The sequence below is a fragment of the Cavia porcellus genome, unplaced genomic scaffold, assembly GCF_034190915.1.
Source record: "Cavia porcellus strain 051 isolate PalLab524CR breed Dunkin Hartley unplaced genomic scaffold, mCavPor4.1 scaffold_7, whole genome shotgun sequence".
NCBI classification, from domain to species: domain Eukaryota; kingdom Metazoa; phylum Chordata; class Mammalia; order Rodentia; family Caviidae; genus Cavia; species Cavia porcellus.
This window is the reverse complement of record NW_026947490.1, coordinates 26,930,975-26,948,040: the sequence shown is the minus strand read 5'-3', so window position 1 is coordinate 26,948,040 and position 17,066 is coordinate 26,930,975. Positions and strand designations below refer to the sequence as shown.

At 37.0% G+C, this 17,066-nt stretch overlaps 2 pseudogenes; one reads left to right on the top strand and one right to left on the bottom strand.

Moving 5' to 3' along the window:
- Positions 1–204: 204 nt before the first annotated feature.
- LOC106026639 (vomeronasal type-1 receptor 2-like) lies at positions 205–1,128 on the bottom strand (annotated as a pseudogene).
- A 3,783-nt stretch (positions 1,129–4,911) lies between these two features.
- LOC111755557 (U6 spliceosomal RNA) lies at positions 4,912–5,007 on the top strand (annotated as a pseudogene).
- The last annotated feature ends 12,059 nt before the right edge of the window (positions 5,008–17,066 follow it).

Sequence of the window (17,066 nt, the reverse complement as noted above, 5' to 3'; positions counted from 1 at the left end):
ATGCCCTCTTCCTGCCCCATTGGCCCGCATCCACCCTATATAAGTTGTAGCCATTTTAAGAATAAATGAGACTCGATTGGAATCTCAACCTGTCTCCATCTCTCTTTTCTCTTGCCCAGCCCCCATCTCCATCCCCTCTCCAGGCGAGGCCCATGGACCGATCCGTGGGACGGATCAACTGGAGACAATATGTATGCTGTCAGTTTAGCCATTGAACACAGTGTTTGGAAAGATAAACCTAAACCCTGTAAAACAGAACAATTTGGAAAATGATTTATTGTTTCTCATAAAAAAGAAAGGACAGATGGTTGGATAACATGATGATAACACTGCACTAATTGCCAATAAGGCAGGAATTTCTTGTATGTAGAGATGTCAAAATAATTTAAAATGTTGTTTGAGCAATAGAAGAAAGTAAAGCAGCTCACCACCAAAACAGTGTTTTGATTTCTGCAGGTGTCTGGGAAGGGAGTCTATGGACATACTTGGCTCTCCTGTGGTATCAGTAGAGGAGACTCAACATGTAGAGGCTAGTGAAGAGCATGAGTGTCAAAAACACTAAATCAAAGGCCAATATGACACCTATATATAACCATGAAGACATAGTTGTCATCCATACAGTTTGGCAGTATACATGTGAATACCCACAACCAACAAAAGAAAAATTTCCAACTGCTACTTCATGTGGAATAACACTGATATAAATAAGCAAGTTGCTGATCCAAAAGATAAGCAAAGAAGATATAATCATTGCAGAGATTTTGGACTTCAACCATGCCCACTTAGAATTAACAGGGCTGATAGTGATGGCTTGAAATGTACTCATAAGTGAGGTAACACAGATGTAAACACCATGAGTAACTCTGTGCGCATACAAAATTACCTTACAATCAGCATCACCTAAAAAGAACCTTACTCCTTAAGATGCAGTGATATATGGTATAAGTATAACTATTACACTCAAACAGTTCACCACTGTCATGTGAATCGTAATGGAATCTATGGGTCTTGAAAGATGAAGTTTAAGAAGTTATATATCATAGGCACAAAGAGTGCAGAGTTTGCCACGACTCCAATGCAAACCTGAAATATGAAGAAGAAGCCTAAATAAACTGCACTGGGAAACATTTTATAAATGATATATTGATAGTTTAATGAGACAAGGCAAGAATAAAATGAAAACTGAAATATTTCAAAAATTGTAAAAATATTATGCTTGTCTAAAATAAAGACATGACAAGAATCAAGAAAGTGAAGCTCATGCACATTGCAAAGGAAATGGATTGACACAGGAAAGGAGCACAAAAATAAAATTGATAGAGGATATGCCAGTGTCCCAAAGGAAAATAAATCTATGTATTGCAAATGTATAAGAAAAATAAAGAATATCAAATTGATGTCTTTGGGCATTAAAAACAAAAATAGTGCAGAAGTTCAGGAGACAATGGTATATACAACTTTCCAAACAGATGTGGCTCTATGAGTAACTGGATTCCCTGGGATTCTCCAGAATGTTACAGAACAGAACTAGGTATTGTGGACAGAGAGGAAACCATGGACACACCCTCCATCCTACAAAACTAAAATGAGGCCTGTTGGCCATAAAAAAGCAAAATGCCTGTTTTGAGGAATTTCTCTAAAGAGTGTTGAAATGAATTTCATCTGTAAGCTCCTTTCAAATTTCTAAACTTTCTAAAAGGAACTATTTTTCTAACACGGAAAGTAAAATGCACACTCCACTTTGTTTTCAATTTTGATTGACATCCAATGCTTAAGTACTGTTTCATTTATCTTTTACATGAGAAGCTCAGAGTTTAAAAAAAGAGAAAAATAAAAAAACACAAAAATGTTTAAGATATTAGGGGAGATTAATGAACACAGATGAAAAAATCCTCAATAAAATATTGGCACACACGATGCAACAAATCATCAAGAAGAGTATACACCATGACCAAGTGGGGATTCATCCCAGGCAAGCAGGGATGGTTCAACATATGTAAATAAACAAATGTAATCCACCATATCAATAAAGACAAAAGTAAGAATCACATGATCATTTCTATAGATGCAGAAAAAGTTTTGATAAGGTGAAACCCTCATTCATGATAAGAACATTACAGAAAATTGGAATAGATGGTCTTTATATCAATATTATAAAGGTCATCGTTGACAAAGCAACAAGCAGCATCATATTAAATGGCCAAAAACTGAATGCCTTTGCCTTAAAATTAGGCACAAGACCAGGATGTCCCTTATCACCATTCCTATTCAACATAGTACTGGAAAGACAGCCAGAGGAATTAGACAAGAGAGAGAAACAAAAGGGGTAAAGATAGGAAAAGAGGATGTTAAATTATCATTATTTTCAGAGTACATGATACTCTTAATAGAAGACCCCCAAAACTCCATTGAAAGACATCTAGATATAATAAATAAATTCAGCAATTTAGCTGAACACAAAATCAATACTCAAAAATCAATAGCAGTCCTATACACTAACAACAAACTCACTGAGAGAGAAATAAAAGAAGCCACACCCTTCACACAAGCATCCCCAAAAATTAAATACTTAGGAATTTATCTCACAAAAGAAGTAAAAGATCTATATAGGGAAAATTATAATACCATAGAAAAAGAAATTGAAGTGGATATCAGAAAGTGGAAACACATCCCTTGTTCATGGATAGGATTCAATGCAATCCTAATGAAAGCACCATCTACATACAACAAAGATCTAGAGAAATCACTTCTCAAATTCATCTGGAACCAGAGGAGACCTAGAATATCAGAGGCAATTCTAAGCAGCAAAGTCAAGGCAGGAGGCATCACAATGCCTGACTTGAACTTATAGTGCAAAGCTACTGTAAAAAATATACATTGCACTGAAATAAAAATGAAGATATAGTTACAACTACCAACACACTAAACCATCTTATCTTTGCTAAAGGGTCCAAACATGTTCACTGGAAGAATGATAGTTTCTTTAATAAATAGTGCTAGAAATAATGGCTCTCCATATGCTGAAAACTAAAACTAGACGCATGACTATCACCATGTACTAAAATCTCTATGGGTCAAAAATATGAATATTAAAACAGAGACACTAAATCTATTGGAAGACAAATTAGGTAAAACTTCTGAACACATAGGGGTAGGTAGAGTATTCATGCATAGGAATCAAACCATATGGGAAATACTTCCCAGATTCAATAACTGGTGTCATGTCTTATTAAAAAGTTTCTGCATATCAAAATAAATCTAGCATAGTGAAAAGAAAACTCACAAACTGGGAAAAAAATCTTAGTGAACTGCCCCTCAGACAAAGGACTTCTGTCTAAAACATTTAAAAAATTAAAAAAATCAGACAACTGAAATTCAAAGATCAAATCCAAAAATTGGCATCTAAGATGAATACACACTTCTCAGATGAGAAAATGCAAATGGCAAATAAATACATGAAAAAAATGTTCATCATCTTTAGTCATTAGAGAAATGCAATTACAACAACACTAAGATTCCATCTCACTCCAGAAAGAATGGCCAGTATGAAGAAAACTATGAAGAAAACTACCAAAAACAAATGCTGGAGAGGCTGTGGGGAAAAAGGAACTCTCCTGCACTGTTGGTGGGAGTGTAGACTGGTTCAGCCACTGTGAAGGTCAGTCTGGAGATTCCTCAAAATCTGGGATTGGAAGTCCCATTCAACCTGGCTATTCCACTTCTAGGCATATTCCCAGAACTGAAAACAGCACACCACAGTGATATATGTGCAGCCATGTTTAGAGCAGCATAATTTGTAGTGGCCAGATCTTGGAAACAACCTAAGTGTCCATAAACTGAGGAATGGATAAAAACATTTTGGTATTTTTATACAATGGAGTACTACTCAGCTATAAAGAAGGATCACATTGAGATATTTATAAATAAATGGACGCAACTGGAGACCATATCCATAAGTGAAATCAATTATGCTCACATGTATAAATACCACAGTGTCTCCCTATTGTAAGAAATGGTAAGTGTATATAAGAGTTTATGGTAATCCTGATTCCCCAGTATGTTGTTTTGAAGCCTTATCCTGTTGGCATTCATTAGTTGGAATGGTTTTATCCTGGTTTGTTTGATTTTATTATCTGTCATTGTATGAACAACTATTTTGAAGAAAACAAGACATTATAATAGCCAGTGCTGATTTAATAACATCTTACTCTGAAGTCCTACCATGCTTTTGTTCTTCTATTTCCATTAGTTCTATCATATTGTATCTTATTGGATTTTATTATATGTGATAGTATAAACATATTTTCTATGGTAAAATTGATAATGTAGTATCCATTGTTCGTTCTGTTATTTGGTTCTGAATGCCTTGTAATACTTTCATTCCCTTTTTGGTTTTATATTATTTCATTATTTGATACTATTATATATGAAGATATGCTCATCTATTTCAAAGAAAGAAACATTATGTTAGTTACTGTTAATTATGGGTTTTCACAGTCAAATACTATGTTGCTTACATTGTTTTGATCTGATTTGCTTTGTTATGTCCTCTTTTGTCTTAATCTCTTTAAAATAAAAAAATTAAAAAATAAGATATTACAGGAGGGCCATGGTTTAGCTCAGCGGTGTAAACACCTGTCTGGCAATTGCGTGGTCATGAGTTCCTTCCCTGGTACCAAACATAATAGATAACGTTAGGGAAATAGAGAGTTAGTGAAGATAAATGGCATTAAGCTGTACTGTGTGCCTATATAAACCCATATAAGAAATGCAAGCATGAACTAAACAATGAATTTAAAGCAACAAAAAATCTAGGAAAGGCAAGACAGATAAAACTCTTAAGCAACAGTAAACAAGTCAAAAGGGTTAGGAGTAAAATAAATAAAATCAGAAATAAGGGAGGAGAGTTAGTGTTCCATTTGGCAGCATAAATATACAATTGAAACTACACAGAGAAGATTACCATGTCTAGTGCACAAGAAAATTCACCAAGTGTTCCATATTTTTGAATTCAAAGAGACCTTAGAGTGAAATATTTCATACCCTAAAAGAAAACAAGCTACAACCAAGATTAATTTAACAGAAAAAATTAACTTTCTAAGTCACTGGAGAAATAAGACACTTCCATGAGAAAGAACAAATGAATACATTCATGATAAGCAAACGAGCTCTCCAAAATGCAGTCAGATATTTTTAAAAAGAGATGAGGGGACCACAGTTCAAGGAATACCAAGAGAAAGAAGTCACCAGACAGGCCAAGAAATTAAAACAATTTTATAAAACACAGGAAAGAAAAGAGTCAAACTCATACAGATAGGAATGAAAAGCACGAAATCTCCATTGGATCCTGTGGAATTCCAGAAAACCTTTAGTGCCAGGTTGGAGAGTCCCTTACTTGAAATTATACTATGAAAACACTGTGTCAAAAAACTATGCTACTGGCATCAAAGTGGACCTATGGATCAGATCAGATTAGAAGATGCAGAAAAGACTCCAAAGGCACTCAGCACCTCATATTTCAGAAAGAGCTTGAAATATTCACTAGAAGAAACATAGACTCTTTTGTAAAATGATGATGAAAAAAATAACGTTCTTCATGCCAAACATTAAAACTAATCCTATGTCCCTCACCACATACTAAACTAAACTCGCAGTGGATCAGAGATGTAAGCACTAAAACATGAACACTACACAAACTGCAAGAGAAAATTGTTAGGAATCTTGAAGACAAGGTGTAGGTAATTATTTCATGAACAAAACCTCAGTCATATGGGAGATAATAAAGAATCAACAAAATCTTAAAAAGCCTTGCAGCAAAACAAATTACTAACAGAGTCAAATGATAACACACAGAGTGGGAAAAATTTTGGCCAATGGTCCCTCTGAAAAAAAGGCTAATAGATACAATGTATAAAGTATATTTAAGAAACAGACCTCCCAAGTTTAAAGACCGAAACTCCAAAAATGAGTATCTGAGATAGACATTTCTCAGAAGATGAAAGACAAATGACAAACATATATATCAAAAAAGTTGACATCACTAATCATTGAAGAGATGCAAATTAAGATAATGCTGAGGGTTCATATCACTCCAGAATGAATGGCTATCTTCAAGAAGTCAACAAATAACAAATACTGAAGGAGTCTTGGGGCAAAAAACATTTCTCCACCATTGGTAGGAGTGGATGGACCTGCAAACACTAGCAAGTTGATCTAGAGATTCCTCAAAAAATACTAGGATTAGAAGTCCCATTTACTCAGGTATTTTCTATTTTGCTCCTGGGTATCAACCTGGAAGAAGTAAAAACGTTGTACACAGTGACATATGCATATCCATGCTCATAACAGCACAGTTTGTAATAGCTAAATCTTAGTAGCAATCCAAATGCCTATAAACAGAGAAATAGATACAAAAGGTGTTAAATTTTAATATAATGGATTTTTACTCTGCCATAAAGCAGGATAAATTCCAAGGTTATTTTGGTGGTGGAGGGTTTGGTTTTTTTTGCTAAAAGGATGCAACTAATGACTATACTCATAAGCTAAAAAATCAAAGTGGCATGTGTAGACATCGTATGGTTTCCATAGTCTAAGAAACTGAAAAACTAAACTTAGAATATGGAAAATTCAGCATCTAAAATAGATGTTCTGACAGCAAAAGAAACTGTTCAACAGCAAATAACAACTGGGATGGATGAAAGAGAAAAGAAGGAAGAGAAAGGAAAGAATGTATATAAATATAAAAAGGCTATGATAGTAATTCAACTTACTTATTTTAATTCATTTAATAAAACTGTTTGTGTTTATACTGTTTCATCTGTTTTACATACTGATAACTGAAATCTAAATACAATATGCAATATGTTAACCCTTGCTAATATAATTTGAAATTATGTATCATTGTTTGTATTGTTTTTTCTCTTTAAGTTAAAAATAATTTCTATTTGCATGTCTAAAAAAGAATTATCTGTCCAAAATATTTCTAACAGTCAACCCAAACAATGGATAATCAATGCAACAGAGGAAGACAATATTCAAAGACACAACTGATTTTAACATTATAACTGGCAATAAATATATATAATAACTCCAACTGATGCATCATAGATGATAAAACAACTCATATTTTAGAGTGAATTTTACTTAGAAATAGAAAGCAGTTCGTTCTTCTGATATAGTATCAAAAAATTAAGCAGTATATTACTTGTACTTAAGGATTGATAGGTTTTCTTCATTTTGAAAAATGATGCAAGCAAAAATACATGTTTTCTTTATGTCTCTCCTCTTGATTTTACACAGACCTTACTATGATTTAACAAGAGCATAATCCAAAGTAAGTAGAAGAACATAACACCAGCCTGAGCATATACAAAGTTGGATGAGAAAAATTACTAAGTCATTGGATTTTTCAGAAATTGTTAAGGTTATTAGTAGCAATGTCAAAGCAATAAACATTTGGCTGTCTGTTTTTCATGAAAAATTATTTCAAATTACCGGTCAAGAGTGGCAGCTTTTCTGTAAAGGAATAACCAGACAAAAGGAAAAATATGAGAGTGAAGTACGCTAACTGCATCTACACAGTCTACCTGAAAAAAAAATCCTACTATTACATAAAATTAATGTGCATTAACCAAATATAAGAAAATAAAAAATAACAGCAAAATTTAAGTAGCATAATATAAAACCCGATGCAAAATTAATGTATGATGAAACATGTGAAGCCTCCACTTAGGACAGCATGGCATTAAACAGAATGATCATGCCTCAGTATTGTAAATGAAATATGCTCACCAATTTGAAATAGTTACAGAATCTACATTCATATTACCAAGAATGAGCTCATTCTATTCTGAAGTAGTCACAAATATAGACTAGATGATGCCAATAAGACATACAAGAAAGTAATAATATATAATTATGACTTTATAAAGATATTAAAATATGAGGAAATAAAATACTGGATGTAAATATTTTAACCACAAGTAAATATTGATTGAGGTATTAGAAATCAAGGGAACAATAATAACAAAGCCATACAGTGTTACAGATGTAACTTTTCACATGGATTCAAGAGAATTTTGCAAATGTTAACATTATGTTAATATGCCAATGTACATACAAGGAAGTGTGCTATTATTTAAACAAAATTCAATGACAACAATAATAGGTTTTCAGAGTATAAAATGTATTCATAGTAAAAGAATTAAAAGAGTGAAAATATTAAATCATAGAGAAAACAGAAGCACTATAAACAAAATTCAGAAAAGAATTTGTAGGAACATTGACAAAAAAAGAGATATTGGAAAGGTAAACGTGAAACATGGGAAACTCCACAAAAGCATAGATGTGGAAATGGGAATGTGGAAGACTTCCTTGTATCTCTCTCTCACCCTAAGTGCTCAGTGTGTGAGATCCTCACTTAAGGCAGCTGGCTTCACTCTGTCAGTTAGTCTCCTTACTGCCTGTAAGCCCCAGTGGCTGCATCAGAGCTGGAGTGAGAAGCTGCCTCCTCCCAATGGACATCAATCATGCTTTACCTACTGTCTCAGTAACCTTGTTTATTGTTCCATTTTGATGCACCCAGAGGTGAAGCAAATGGCCCCCCAGATGCAAACTCAACCTTCTGATGAATGTATAAGTGTGACAAAATAAGAGTTCCAAGTCTTTGTTTGAGGACATACATTTTCCCAAGTGGAGTGAATCAAAAAGTAAACTTTAGGATCGAGAAAGTTGTTGAAAGTTTCACCTAGCACATGAAAAATGCCACATCACCATCATCAGCCTAAACATGGAGTCTGACTCTAGTGAATACATGCAGATGCTTTCCCATTGGAGATGAGCTTGTCTCCTGCACTCATGGTGTGTTTGAACTACATTTCTCTTTCATTAACCCAAGCACTGTGTAACTCAGTACAGGGATACATTATTGTGCGATGCACTTGCTTTGCTATGCAAGCAATTTTTCATTTCAAACGTACTGAAAAAATTAGTTTAAAAATGCTTCAAAATATGCTATTTTATTTTTCAGAAAGATTCATTGACAGAATATTGCCAATAATGCTGATCACTCAAAAATAGATTCTTCTAAAATTAAGATATGTAGATCTATCACTTAGGATCACATAACCCTGAATAATGCACGTACACTAACTTTTTCTTTTGAAACCCTATGTAAATTTTTTCTGAAAACCTAGTTTCACATATTTCTTTTTAATTAACAGTTCTTTTATACATACACATGTAGCTCAGTGATACATTTCAATACACATATGCAAAATGTCCTGACCAGATAAGCATAATTGGTTCAAACGTCACTTCATACACTTCTCATTGCCTTTTGCTGGGACATTTAGAAACCTTCCAAACATGCATCTGGTAATATAAATTTAACTCTATTCCTTCATATATTTTTGCTGGGCTAAAGAATATATTAGTGGTTCTCCCTAAAATATAGCATCAGCACACAAATGATATATTCAGTCTCTCCTCTTTGCATTCTGTGCTCCTGATTATTAATGTGGTTCCCTCTGATTCTATGAAACCAACTTTTTAAAATAAATATGTGGAGAAGCAAGGCCCAAACACCATACTCTGCAGGTTTATCCTATTCTAGAGATCCTGAACTCCATCAAATGAGGAGCAGGGCATTGACACAGAAACCCTAAATCTGTTCGAAGACAAGTGCTGTAAAAATCTTGAAGATATGGGGGTAGGTAGAGAATTCAGAACAGGAATCAAACCACACAGAAAATATGACTCAGAGTCCATAATTGAGATCACATCTGATTAATCAGTTTCTGCATGTCAAAAGAAATCTCTAGCATAATAAAAAGAAAACTCACAAACTGGGAAAAATCTTAGTGATCTATTCCTCAAAGGACTTCTGTCTAAAACATATAAAGAATTAAAAAACATCAAACCTAGGAAATTGAAAGATGCAACTGAAAAATGGGCATATGACATGAATACACATCTTCTCAGATGAAGAAATACAAATGGCAAATAGATACATGAAAAAATGTTCATCATCATTAGTCACTAGAGAAATGCAAATTAAAACAACACTGAGACTCTGTTTCACTCCAGAAAGAATGGCCATGATCAAGAAAACTGCCAAAAACAAATGCTGGAGAGGCTGTGGGGAAAAAGAAATTCTCACAACCAGATGTTGGAAACAACTTAAGTGTCCAAAAACCGAGGAGTGGATATAAAAGTTGTGGTATTTTTACACAAGGCATACTACTCAGCTATAAAGAATGATCACATTGAGATATTTATAAGTAATTGGATGCAACTTGAGACCACATTCATAAGCAAAATAAATCAAACTCACATGTATAAATAACGTACAGTTCGGTAATGTAAGAAATGGTAAGCGCACATAAAAGTTTATGGTAATTACGATTCCCCATTACATTGCTTTAAAGACTTATATACCTTCCATTCATTAGCTGGAATGGTGTTATCCTGGTTTGTTTGATTTTATTATCTGTTGTAGAGAGCGGTGCGACCGCCCCGCTGCTGTCTCCCCGCCTCTCCCTCCTATGGGCACATAATGCACCTGCCTACATTAACCATAATCCTCTCCTACTTACCTCATGTACATGGACGTGACGATGACCCATCAGATATCACCCCATAGCCTCTTTCTGTCCCACCGGCCCACCCCTGCCCTATAAAAGCAGCGACCACTTTATCAATAAATGAGGCTTGATTGAATTCTCTCTACTGGTCTCCGTCTCTCTGTCTCCGGCCCTATCTGTGTTAATCCCTGTTCCTTCTCCAGGAAACTGTCCTACAGATCTGGATTGACCCATAGGCCAGGTCAATCTGTGAAGGTATATACAGCTATTTTGAAGAAAAGAAGACATTCTAATAGCCAGTGCTGGTTTAATATCATCTTGATTTGCAGTCCTACCATGCTTTCATTCTTCTGTTTCCACTGGCTCTATCATGTAGTATCTTATTGGATTTTATCATGTGGGGTAGTATAAACAAATATTTCATGGATAATGAGATAATAGAGAAGCCATTGTTCATTTTCTGTTATTTGGTTCTGAATTCCCTGTAATACTTTCATTCTCTTTAATGGTTTTATACTATTTTGTTATGTTTGATACTATTTTGTGTGAAGGCATTCTCAACTATTTCAGAAAGAGACATTGTATAGCTACTGTTATATTGGCTTGGCTTGTAGTGAAATACTGTGTTGCTTAAATTGTTCTCTTCTGGAAAAAAACCTATACTTGAAAAAGTTGGAAAGACGTATATTTAAGCAAATACTTTGTGAAAACTGGCGTAGCACCTCTCCAGGAGAGCAAATAAAATATTCATATTGGAAAAAATCTAATTGCTCATGGCAGCATCAAATGTGAAATTACCTTGATTTGATTTGGTTGGTTTATTTTTTAATTTTTTATTTTAAAGAGAAGAAAACAAAACAGAAAGCAAATCAGAACAGAACAATGCAAGCAACACAGCACTTCACAAGACCACAGGATATACACAGGGGCTACCACAGTGTCTCTTGTTTTCTTCAAAATTGTTGACTCTACTTCCACACACAGTAATAGCAAACAAAACAAAATAGTATAAAAATATTCAAAAGAACGAAAGCATTACAGGACGTCAAAGCCAGATAACAGAAAAGGAATAATGGCTACTAAAATATCTCATTTTCCTCAAAACAGTGGTCCATATTATCACGCTTACTAAAATCAAGTAAAACACACCAGGAAAGAACCAGTCAGTACCGAAGAACAAGAGCATGATAGCACTTCAAAGCAAGATGATAGGAAACCAGCAATGGCTACCATAATGTCTCACTTTTTTCAAAATAACTGTTCATACCATCACACATAATAGAATCAAACAAAATGGAATAAAACCAATTCAATGAATTAAAGCATTATAAGACTTCAAAAACAACATAACAGAACAAAGATTACCATAATAAATCCCATTATATTCAAAATATAATGGGCCCTGCCATGTGACAGCATAAAATCTAACAAAACAAGACAGAACAAAACCAACCTAACAAAATTGTGGAAACAGTACAAGAGTTCAAGAAAAAGGCAATAACAAATTAACACTACTTACCACCTTTCCCTTTCAGGTATTTCCTACCCTGTCACTCTTACAATAACTATTTGCTTTTTGGATCCCATTCCTTCTGTTTGTTATTCCAGGATTCGCACTATGAGTTTGAACTCTTTCACCCAAGAACATGATCTCCAGTTGGGTCCATTTACCTACAGGAGCCTTGAGATTACCCTACTTTAAAGCCAGGTAGCTTTCCACTGCATGAAAATATTCTATCTTTCTTACCCATTCTGCAGTTGATGGCAAACTACTCTTGTTTTTTTTTTTTTTTCTGGTCTCCTGTCCTTTGGAACAATTGTTGTCTCTACTTTGATTTTGAGTCTATGAATTTGCTCCTTCATCTTAACATTCTCTTCAGTTCCTCCCAACAAGCTGGTTCTGTGGCCCTAGGCACTTCCCACGTTGGATGCCCCTTAACTTTGTAAGGGGATGGGACAGGCACCTTGGTTCCTCTAACCCCAGATTTATAGAGGAGCAGCAGGGCATGGCCAGGGTCCTCCAAATCTGTGTAGCTACACTGGGCTTTTCTGATGATCATGGGAGCATGGTGGTGGAGCTGTGTCTCTGAGACTGTTTGTCTACCATGGGACTCCCGTGATGGTGGCAGGCACCCATGGGTGTATTTGTCTTATTGAACTATTGGGTTATGGCTTCCTGAAGAATCAGGACTTCCAACGTTGGCCTACAGGTTCACAGAGCTTTATATGACTATGTGTCCTTGCTCCTGCTGGCCCCCTGCTACAAAGAGCTTTTGGTGGCAATTCCCTGCAAGTAGAGAAAGATCTGCTGGTTCTCTCTGCCTGCACTGACCATCTGCGTAGAGGGCCTTCCAATTTTTGCACCTAGCAGGCAAAGGTGGATCTGTATGGCTCTCTCTGCCTGTGCTGTGCACCCATAGGAAAGGACCTTCTGGTAGCAGTGCCCAGGAGGCAGAGGAGGATCTGTCTGGTTTCTCTGCTTGCACTATTGGACCATAGGAGTGGATCTTCCAGTGGTGGCACCTGGAAGGCTGAGACAGGTATTTCTGGCTCTCTCTGCCTGTTGATTTGATTGGTTTAAAAGGTTACATGGGAGAGTACCCCCTCTTTTTAGATTGCTCATACTACTTTGAGTAGACACAATCAAAGATGAGAGTATGAACCCTTCCTGAGTCTTCTAGCCCTAGAAACAAAATCAAATCTATAGTGAGGAAGACTACATATTGAGGCAATAAACTTGTGCAGACAAAGAGCTATTAAAATATAGCTTTGGAGAACTTATCATGAAACCTATGGATGAACTTTTTTAGAAAACTAGTTTCATGATCTACAAAAGGATCGAATCCTAAGCAGTCTTTTGAAAGGCATCATCATGCAGCTTGGCTTTCTTTTGTATTCCTTGCTAAGCAAGTTGAACTTATCCTACCAGTATGGCACCCAATCACCAGCCACACTTCATGACCTTTGTCACACGGGCCTGAGTATGTATTGGGGGCAAGAAAGAATAGCTTCCCGCTCAGGGGATCTTGGGCCTGCCTGCACCCTCAATTCTGGAAAATGGGCAGTCAGAAGTGGGTGTCCCTGCACTATCTAAAGCCCTGGGAGTTTAAGATCATTGCTCCTGCTGTCCAAGGACCTGCACAGCTTCCTACCACACTCCACTGACTCAGCAGATCTTGGGTCCACCTGCACCAACTTCTAAGCTTCCTGCTATGCTTGGCTGGCTCTAGGCATCTTGGGCCTGCTGGCACCTTTGGTTCTTGAGACTCGGTGTCCCTGCACCATCTTGAGCCCTGGGAGTTTGGGATCATATCCCCCTCATGTCAGGGAACTTCCCTGCTTCCTACTATACTCAGTCAGCTCTGCGGGTCTTGGGCCTGCATGTGCTTCAGTTCTGCTCCAGGGATCTCGGGCCTGCCTTCTCCCTCAATTCTGGACACTGGGCAGCCAGGGGTGGGTGTCCTTTCACCATCCTGAGCACTAGGAGTTTAAGATTACTGCTCCCACTGGGCAAGGAAATTCACAGCTTCCTGCCACACTGGACTGGCTCAGCAGGGCTTGGGCTTGCCTACCCCACCCTCAGTGACACTCTCTCAATCTGGGAACTGGGTGGCCAGAGACCAGGGAGCTGAGGGCATAGAAGATGATTTCCAACATGCTCAGAGGAAACCTTGCAATAACACCTGAAACATGGAAATATAGGAAAATGACAAAACAAAAGACCAAAATACAATCTCAAACCTCCAGCCCATCCCAAGAAATATTAGGAGCTAAGTACATAGAAGAAAATATATGTCATATACCTGAAATACCTGAAATAATAGCAACTGAAATAAAGAAACAACTCTGGGAAGCTTCAAAGGAATTAAAGGTAGAAATACTCTCCCAGGTAAAAGAAGAAATGATAAAAGAAATGAAAGAGATGCTGAACATATCTAAAGAAGAAAAAGTTAAAAAAATAGAGGAACAAAATAAAAAAGATAAAATCCCTGGATGAACAATATAAGAAACAAACAGAACACATGAAGCAGATTCAAAGAGATATACAAGAAATCAAAAATTCCCTTGAAAGTTGTCAGAGCCACCTAATGAAAGTGAACATAGAGCTCAAAGACAAGATTGCAGCTAAGATCTTGCAGAACAGGAAAGATCTTTTAAAAATAACAAGGAAACAGGAAATAACAATTCAACAGCTGCAAGATGACAAAAAGAAAAAAAAACATAAGATTGATAAGGATAAATGAAAAACTAGGGGACAACATAAAGAATGACAAGAGGAATCTTTAGAGAAGTAATAGCTGAAAATTTCCCAAACAGGAGAAAGGAAACTGACATCAGGATCAGTGAAGCATATAGAACTCCAAATAGCCATAATCAAAATAAAGCTACACCCAGACATATAATAATCACCATTCCAGAAATCCAATTTAGAATAGAATGTTAAAAGCTGTCAGAGAGAAAAGACAGATCACCTATAAAAGAAAACCTATTAGAATCACAGCAGACTTCTCATCACAAACAATGAAGTCAAGAAGAGCATGGTGTGAAGTATTTCAGATCTACAGGAAAATGATTTCCAACCTAGTCTGATGTATTCTGCAAAACTGTTCCTCAATACGGATGGAGAAATAAGATACTTCCACGAAAAGAACAGCTGAAGATCTTCCTGATCACAAAGCTAAACCTGCGCCAGCTGTACTTCGAGAACTGTGGAGTTTCCAGCAAGCAGGCGGGCACACACTATCCCTGGAGCCCAGCCTATTTGGGACTCCTGCACCGCACCACCTGGGTGCAGAGGAAGGGCTGGGCGGATCTGGGGTGCCTGCATCTGCCTCCCCGTGTGTCTGGAGGACTGTGGATATCTCAGCAAACAGGCGAGCATGGCAGGTTCCAGAGGCCCTGCGGCCTGTGGTAAGTGCTCAGTGCACTCTGCCCAAAGCCCAGACTGTTCAGGACCCTCCAGGCTTCTGGGTGCAGGGAAGTGGATAAGTGGGTTTGAGGCATCTACATCCACCTCCCCATTCTGGCTGCACTTGGAGAACTGTGGAGTTTCCAGCAAGCAGGCAGCTGCACACTATCCTGGGAGCCCAGCCTACTTGGGACTCCTGCACTGTACCATCTGGGTGCAGAGGAAGGGCTGGGCAGATCTTGGGCACCTGCATCCGCCTCCCCATTTGTCTGGAGGACCGTGGATATCTCAGCAAGCAGGCGAGCATCGCAGGTTTCAGAGGCCCCATGGCCTGTGGTAACTGCTCAGTGCACTCTGCCCAAAGCCCAAGCTGTTTGGGACCCTCTAGGCTTCTGGGTGCAGGGAAGTGCATAAGTGGGTTTGAGGCATCTACATCCGCCTCCCCATTCTGGATGCACTTGGAGAACTGTGGAGCTTCCAGCAAGTAGGTGGGCACACAATGTCCCTGAAGCCCAGCTTATCTGGAACTACAGAGTTATAAACAGGTGGAAGAGGGTGATTGTTACTACAGACCCAGGGGCTTGGGGGAACTTGGTGCCAGAGTCCCGGGAGCTGCGAACATAGAAGTGGATTTCCAACAGATTCTGAGGAAGCTTTCAAATAACACTTGAAACACAGAAATATAGGAAAATGACAAAATGAAAGACCAAATTACAACCTCAAACCTCCAGCCCATCTCAAGCAGCGATGTATATAGAAGAAAATATATGCCATTCACCTCAGATATTGGACATAATAGCTACTGAAATTAACAAGCAACTCCAGGAAGCTTTAAAGGAATTCAAACTCGAAATAATCTCCCAGATAAAAGAAGAAATGATAAAAAAATGAAAGAGATTCTGAATATATCTAAAGAAAACACAGTTAAAAAATTAGAGGAACTAAACAAAAAGATAGAATCCCTAGATGAGCAATATAAGAAACAAACAGAATACATAATGCAGATGCACAGAGATATACAGGAAATAAAAAAGTCCACTGAAATTTGTAAAAACCACCTTAATGAAAGTGAAGATAGAATTTCAGACCTTGAAGAAAGGATTGCAGCTAGTGAACAGGAAAGGAAAGATCTTTAAAAAATAACAAGGAGTCAGGAAATAACAATTCAACAACTGCAAGATGATGCAAAGAAAAATAACATAAGATTGATGGGGATGAATGAAAAAGAAGGGGACAACATAAAGGATGTCAAGAAGATATTTAGAGAAGTAATAACTGAAAATTTCCCAAGCATGAGGTGAGAAACTGACATCAGGATCAGTGAAGCATATAGAACTCCAAATAGTCATAACCAAATAAAACTACACCCAAACATATAATAATCACCATCCCAGAAATCCAACACAAGAATAGATTATTACAAGCTGTCACAGAGAAAAGACAGATCACTTATAAAGGAAAACCTATCAGAACCACAGCAGACTTCTCAGCACAAACAATAAAGTCAAGAAGAGCATGGAGTGAAGTACTCCAGATCCTAAAGCAAAATGATTTCCAACATAGACTGATGTATC